Source organism: Meleagris gallopavo, chromosome 2 (genome assembly GCF_905368555.1).
Source record: "Meleagris gallopavo chromosome 2, MGAL_WU_HG_1.1, whole genome shotgun sequence".
NCBI classification, from domain to species: domain Eukaryota; kingdom Metazoa; phylum Chordata; class Aves; order Galliformes; family Phasianidae; genus Meleagris; species Meleagris gallopavo.
Genome location: NC_139405.1, coordinates 91146400 through 91153597, shown reverse-complemented (window position 1 = coordinate 91153597; position 7198 = coordinate 91146400).

Genomic DNA, 7198 nt, shown 5'->3' with positions numbered 1-7198 from the left:
CAATCTCATTCTGCCACTGCAAAATATATTAAAAGACTTCAGTCCTTGCTGTTCTTAATATTAGTCCATTCCATAAAATTAGCCCAGACGTTACATTTTTCCGTAGAATTTGTGTAGAAATCAAGTTTTAAAGAGTAGTTTCATCCACATAAAGAAGTGTACAAGTGTAATCTAGGAAATGGTTTAGGGGCTATTCCAGCACAGTAGTGTGCACTAAAGGAAAAGGCTGAAGTTAAGCAAAAATGACATCTTTCTGCACTATATTGTCAATGCATGCTACTTGGAAAACTGGGATTTGGGTTTGACCTGGCAACGTCTACAACCTTACAGTCAATTCCTGGGTTACTGTAGGCCGATAATAAACCTGAGGGTAAAAACTGGGTTTGCTGTTGGTAATACCAGTGGGGAGATGAAATGATGGAAATTTGGGATAATTGCTGTATTTTGCATTGTGTTCTTACTTCCTTTCCCACCCACCTGTACCCTTACATTTTGTGTTTAAGTTTAAGAATGGAAATATTTCTTAAGGTTACTGGTGGACATGCAGAAATCAGATGAAAGCTGGGTCTGGAATGCCTTTAATGTTTCTCTTCTTAACCTGAATCTGAAGTCAAAGTGCACATCTATATTAACCCACAAACAAAAATGAAGCATTTGTCCTGGTGGTTTCAATCTTCACTTTAGCTCTGCATGGCTTGCAGGATGCCTGCAAATAAAATTCTTCAGTGTCTACTCTGTCAGCATTAACATTGTTCCTAATACTTACTCTCAGTTTGCATCTACTAGTCATAACTGTCACAGAACAAATCATGACTCCCCCCCACTTCTGTTAGCACCAGCTTTTATTCCAATACCACAAAACTTTTTTCTAATACTGTATTAACAGCTACTTAGACTCACTTTATAATGCTATGAAACTACTGGGCAATAATATCTAACCTAAGGATTTAGGGAAGTGAGAAATATCCTGGCCATAGTAGGCTTTTGAAAAAGATGCAAAGTAAGACACAATAAAAACTTAATACTGAGTTCTAGAGAGTCAGCAAAAGCTCAAAAAAGTGTGAAACTTAGGTAGATATGTTCAATTTAGTTGTTTCCAGTGTATAATTCTCATCTACTGAATTCTCAGGATCGTTGATTTATTGACAGTTATAAGTGTACTGCGTTAACAAAGGTTCCACTTTATGGGCATAACAGACATAAATTCAATATGAGACAGGTGTAAGAGTTGGTGCAAATAAATGATTTACAGCTGTTCCTCTAACCACTGCAGGTACTCTTCAACATGGTAAAGATGAGTTTGGGCTGAATGTTGGGGTTTAATACACGTAGTTTGAAAAGCTAGCTTTATCTGTAGCCTGTCCAAAGTCCGCTGAATAAGAAAATTATTGGGAAGAAATAACAAAATCAAGTTAGCTTTGTGCCAAATATGGGTTACCTGATTATGCTTATGGATCTGATAATACCTGATTATGCTTATAGTTAAAATAATAGCGGATAACAGCAAAGACTGAAGAACAGGTGACTTTTACATTCTAATAACAGCTCAACAGAGTGAATTACATTTCTGCCATGGATCCCTGTAAAGAAGTTTAAAATTTGATTTCTGCACATTACAAATTACAAAACCAAAGTCTACTGCTGGATGATAGAAAGAACAAAGATGTAAGCCAAGGTCTTTGCCAAAGATAACCAAAAGTAGGCTATTGTGTTATTAGTGTCGAGGAACCAAGGCTGGATTCAGGCTATGCTTGTAAATCATGACTGAAGAGCTGAATATTAATGATCTTTCTGGACCAAAACAATTTCTCAAGTTTTTCACAAACCACCTCAATGAACTGTTTACAAAGCAATACATTGGATGATATAAGATTAACATATCTACAGACACACACACACACACAAAAAAAAACACAAAAAGCATCCTTTGTACTGTCGTAATGATTTGATACAGACTTTTATTTTGAAAGAGTTCTGCTTAGGGGAATTAGTTTTCTTGCAAGAACATATCATGGAGCAGAAAAAGTGAGCTGCTTTGCAGAGGGTAAGCTAGAAGGAAAACAGATGGAGCAGTAACATAACTGAAAAGACTGAGAGTTCCACAGTACTCCAGAACAGATTAAAAAAAAATCTGCTGACAGTAACTGGAGTCATCCAGTAGACCAATGGCAACTGGACAAGTTCATTGTGATAAGATAGGTCTAAGGTCAAGCAAGAAAGTCAAAAGAGAGTGCAGTGTCACCGATGTCATTTACCTGGACTTGAGCACGGCCTTTGACATGGTCCCCCACCACATCCTTATCTCCAAATTGGAGGAATGTGGATTTGATGGGTGGACCACTCGATGGATAAGAAACTGGTTGAAAGGCTGCAGACACAGGGTGGTGATCAATGGCTCTATATCCAGGTGGAGGCTGGTAAAGAGCGGCGTCCCCCAGGGGTCTGTCTTGGGACCAGTGCTCTTTAACAACTTTATCAATGAGATCGATGATGGAATCAAGTGCAGCCTCAGCAAGTTTGCTGATGACACCAAGCTGAGTGGTGCGGTTGACACGGTGGAAAGAAGGGATGCCATTCAGAGGGACCTCAACAGGCTAGAAAGGTGGGCCCAAGTGATGGGCAAAGTGCAAAGTTTTGCACTTGGGCCGGAGGAATCCCAGGCATCCATACAGATGGAAGGAGCGGTCTTTGAAAGCTGCCCTGCAGAGAAGTACCTGGGAGTCCTGATGGATGAAAAGCTTAACACGAGCCAGCAGTGTGCTCCTGCAGCTTGGAAAGCAAATGGTATCCTGGGCTCCATCAAAAGAGGGGTGGCCAGCAGGGACAGGGAGGTGATTGTCCCCCTCTACTCTGCTCTTGTGAGGCCCCATCTGCAGTACTGCATCCAGGTTTGGAGCCCCCAGTACAAGAAAGACAGGGAGCTGTTGGAGAGGGTCCAGAGGAGAACCATAAAGATGATCAGGGGACTGGAGCACCTCCCCTACCAAGACAGGCTGAGGGAGCTGGGCTTGTTCAGCCTGGAGAAAAGAAAGCTGCAGGGTGACCTCATTGCAGCATTTCAATACCTAAAGGGAGCCTACAAACAGGAGGAGAATCAACTCTTTGAAAGGGTAGATAACAGCAGGACAAGGGGAAATGGTTTTAAGTTGAGGGAGGGAAGATTGAGGTTGGATGTCAGGGGGAAGTTCTTTACAGAGAAAGTAGTGAGGTGCTGGAACAGGCTGCCCAGAGAGGTTGTGGATGCCCCGTCCCTGGAGGTGTTCAAGGCCAGGTTGGATGGGGCCCTGGGCAGCCTGGTTTGGTATTAAATGGGGAGGATGGTAGCTCTGCATGTGGCAGAGGGGATGGAGATTCATGATCCTTGAGGTCCCTTCCAACCCTGGCCATTCTGTAATTCTGTGTTTCTGTGCAGGATACAACCAAGTACATAGCCAACCACAGGCAAACCTACATTCAGGTAAGAGCCAGAGGAAAGTGCCTGGACTGAAACTCAGCTCCTGGGCTAGATGAGGCCTCCAAATGAGCTTCTCATGGAGCTTTCACAGAGCTCTTTTCACAGCAGTTATCCCAAGTCATGTGACTGGACTGCATCAGATATGGCCTTTACCACAGGTGGTTGAATACCTTAGAGAGAGAAAGACTGCATAGCCTGTTGGTAAGCTCAAGGCCATGACAGCAAGGTGAGGAACACATATCTAATATTTTCACAATAAACTCCTACCACAAGAGCTGACTGATTGTATGGTAACAAGAAAGAGACACCTAAGTAAACAGATCAGCCTGTCTGTTCATTTTCAGTGGGAATTAGTTACCTTTGCAGTATCATCCTCTGTTAACACTGTCATAGCCCAACAAAAGACAAACCTCAGGTTAGCCTTCTGATAGTTCAGTAAAAGCAAAATACATTAAAATGCTTCAACATTCACAAAATATAATTATTACATCAGTTATAACACGGTACATAGTCAGATCTCTATCACACTTTGTAATCAATGCCCTTGAGCTATATTATGGATTATGTAACTCATCAGTGCTATTAACGTCAATCTTCTGCTATTCTTTTACTGTATGCGGTAGGATTTCTCTACTCAGAAGCTGTGCAACCATCTGTATAGAAGTGCTCAAATAAATCCATGTCCTTAACACCAAAACAAACATCTCAAAGTTTTCCAAACAGCTACAAATACTCCTCTGATATCCTGAGGACAGTATCTCTAGATCTGTTACCATGTCTGAGCTCTGCAAATAAGGAGTCATTTGAAATTATCAGGATCTTGCTAAATATAATAGATCCAGGCACTGTATATTACAGCCATTCCTTACAACGTCACAGAATCCCACAAACACCATCACATCCCTTCAACAAATTCACTCACCTTCTCTTAATGAAGAAAAACTGGTTTAGCTCTAATAGCTCCTGAGAATCCTTTTCAAATCATCCTCAGCAATACCCAGTAACAATATCCATCCTTTCAGTTTTACTGCATGTTAGACCACATTTGGACTTCTGATCTTTTTTTCTACTCAACATCCTACAACACGTCAGGATTTTCTACTCTATCTTCCACAAATTGGATGGTTTGTCAACTGAATGGTGTCTGGATCTCAGTCAGCCACTTGAAAACTCTAGCAACACTTCTGAGTTGCATCGTCAGGCTGATGATTTGGGGAATCAAGGCTTATCAGTGAATTTTGAAAGCGTTATTCTTGCCCAATACATTAATTTTTCTTTCTAACAAGGTTTATTGAACACAACAAGAGCTTTCAGTTGGATTCTCTTGCATTTAGTGCTCTTGTAGCTGCAGCTCTTATTGTGCCATTCTTGCACCTGTTCTCAAGTTGCTCTTGAAGCTTCTACTAGGACTGCTGCCTCTGTCTTTCTAGCTGTGGCTATAAGTGCATTTTCTGCAATTGTTGCTGATGGCTTGAAGCTAACCTTGTTTTTTTTTCTGAGGAACTCTGAATCTGTATTTTCTTTTGCCATCATCCTGGCAGTACATTCTCCATCACAGGTGAGCTGGTTTTGCCTACAGCCGTCACAGGACTTCTGGTTTCACTCCACTAGACAGCTCTTGATCACAGTTTCAAAACAAAGCTAAAGCAGCAATTCTACCCAGGAAAACAACAACTACAAAACCTTCTTCTTCAGGTAAAGAAGTTCTTCCAGTTTCATGACACATGATTGTTACAATGACAGCCCCAAAATTTCAAAATCCACATATACTTGAAAAATTTATATGCAAGCTTTTGTGCTCCTTCCAGTCTGGACCTTAATTCACTGAGGTAAGAATTAGCCTCCTGGGCTTATTGCAAGCATGTATCATTTTATTACAGAGCAAAATCAGTCGATTTGCTCGATTTCAAAAAAGACACATGAACCATATTTGAAGGAGCTAACAAAATTAGTTCTTGTGAGTCATCACTGCATGCTGGTAAAGTGAAAGTATTTGGAACAGGAAGAATAGATATTTTAGTTTTAAACTTGAAGCCTGCAAAGCTGACATGGCTAGGATAAAACAAGTAACCAGAAGGAACACGACTTTTTAAAATTATTTTCTGGCAAGTTTTGATAGATGGTTTATAAAGGTAACAGAGTTAAGGATCGTAGCATACTAGTCCATAGGTTTATAATGAAGGTCAGAGATAACAACAGTCACAGCTCTTCGGCCTACATTAGAGTTAATTCTTCAAATAAGTCTTCTCTACATAAACTGATGAAAAAAATGTATATATTTTTACTTTTCTTTAGATTTTGTAGGATCTTCAGGAATGGTTGGAGGTCTGGAGTTGTTGTGCTGACACTGACAGCAGAAGCAGGTAGGATCACATCATATAAGAATATAGTTGGCTTTCAGCAAATGGGGTTATAAAGTATGTGACGGTAACCATTAAGCAAATTGTTTGGTCTGGAGATGGGCTAGAGCTCAGGACATGCAAATAACAAGGAAAGGCACTGCACAATTCTACCAAGAGTCCTTTGAAAGATAAACATTGGAATACTAGTCAGTGGAGAAAGAGCAGTCACTGAGGGCGGAGAAAAGGAAACAAACAAAAAAAAAATTAAAGATGAAAAGAACATTTATTTATTTATTTATTTATTGATTAATTTAAGTGATGAACACTTTGAATTTGCAAGGACCTCCAAAAGATCTCTTCTTCATTTACCTCAAACATCCGGCTCATCAATCATAAACACATCTTGTCAATGGAGGCTAATTATTACTGCCAGTATTTCTGCAGCAAATACATGCTGGAGAAGAAATTATGTAACATCCATTGCTGGCCACTCAGCTGCCCTCTATTCACATCAATCACTTTCACAGATCTTTTGCTTTGTAGGCTTGTAACTAAGATTTACATGAGAGGTGGAATTATGATGACAGTTTAGAGCAGTGCAAGTGAGAAACAAAACCCCAACATCCAGGAAGTTTGTTGGTGCTGGTAGGTGCAAAATTATTTTCACTCCAGGTTCTCCTGCTATCGCTAAAATGAGGGCTGTGTTATGGCTTGGTTGCACAGGTATTCCAGGTAATGTCAGGGCACTCAAAGACATGCTGATTTAAAGAGAGGACTGGGTGAAGGGAAACAGTAGGGAAAAGTTGGTTCACTCAATTTTATGAGATTTAACACTGGTCATATTACGATTAAACATGACTAGGTTTTAGATAACATTTGGGAACAGATAGCAGTTTAGATAACAGTTGGGAAAAATAAGGACTGAAGATGTTTATTCACTGCTGTTTTATGGTATCCTCAGGGCTAGGAGAAAAGTTAGAGCCAGCAAAGCAGTTTGTAGTTGATTTTGAGGTAATTGAAGGTAAGCAAGCTCTAGACAGGCTTAAAATGTAGCAGCAAGCTATTGTCAAAAATGCAAAACGCAATTTGGACTGCATATCTGGACTGCAATGTGTTTTACATTTTCTGTTTCAAATTAAATTCTATTGCTTTGAGTTTCTTATTACCATATGCTGTATTACTTGCTCTCCCCCATAACATTCCTCAAGAATGGTCATACCTGTTGAAATCAACATTGCATCTACACCAATATGAAGAGTCTAACAGAAGACTCATAGGGAACAGCCTCATTGTTTCATAGACCTCTATCATGTACAGAAACATCCCTTTTGTCATGTAATTTTCATGTTGAAGATTCATAATCTACTTAGCTGTTCCCTGTAAAGAAGCTATTTCAGGTACG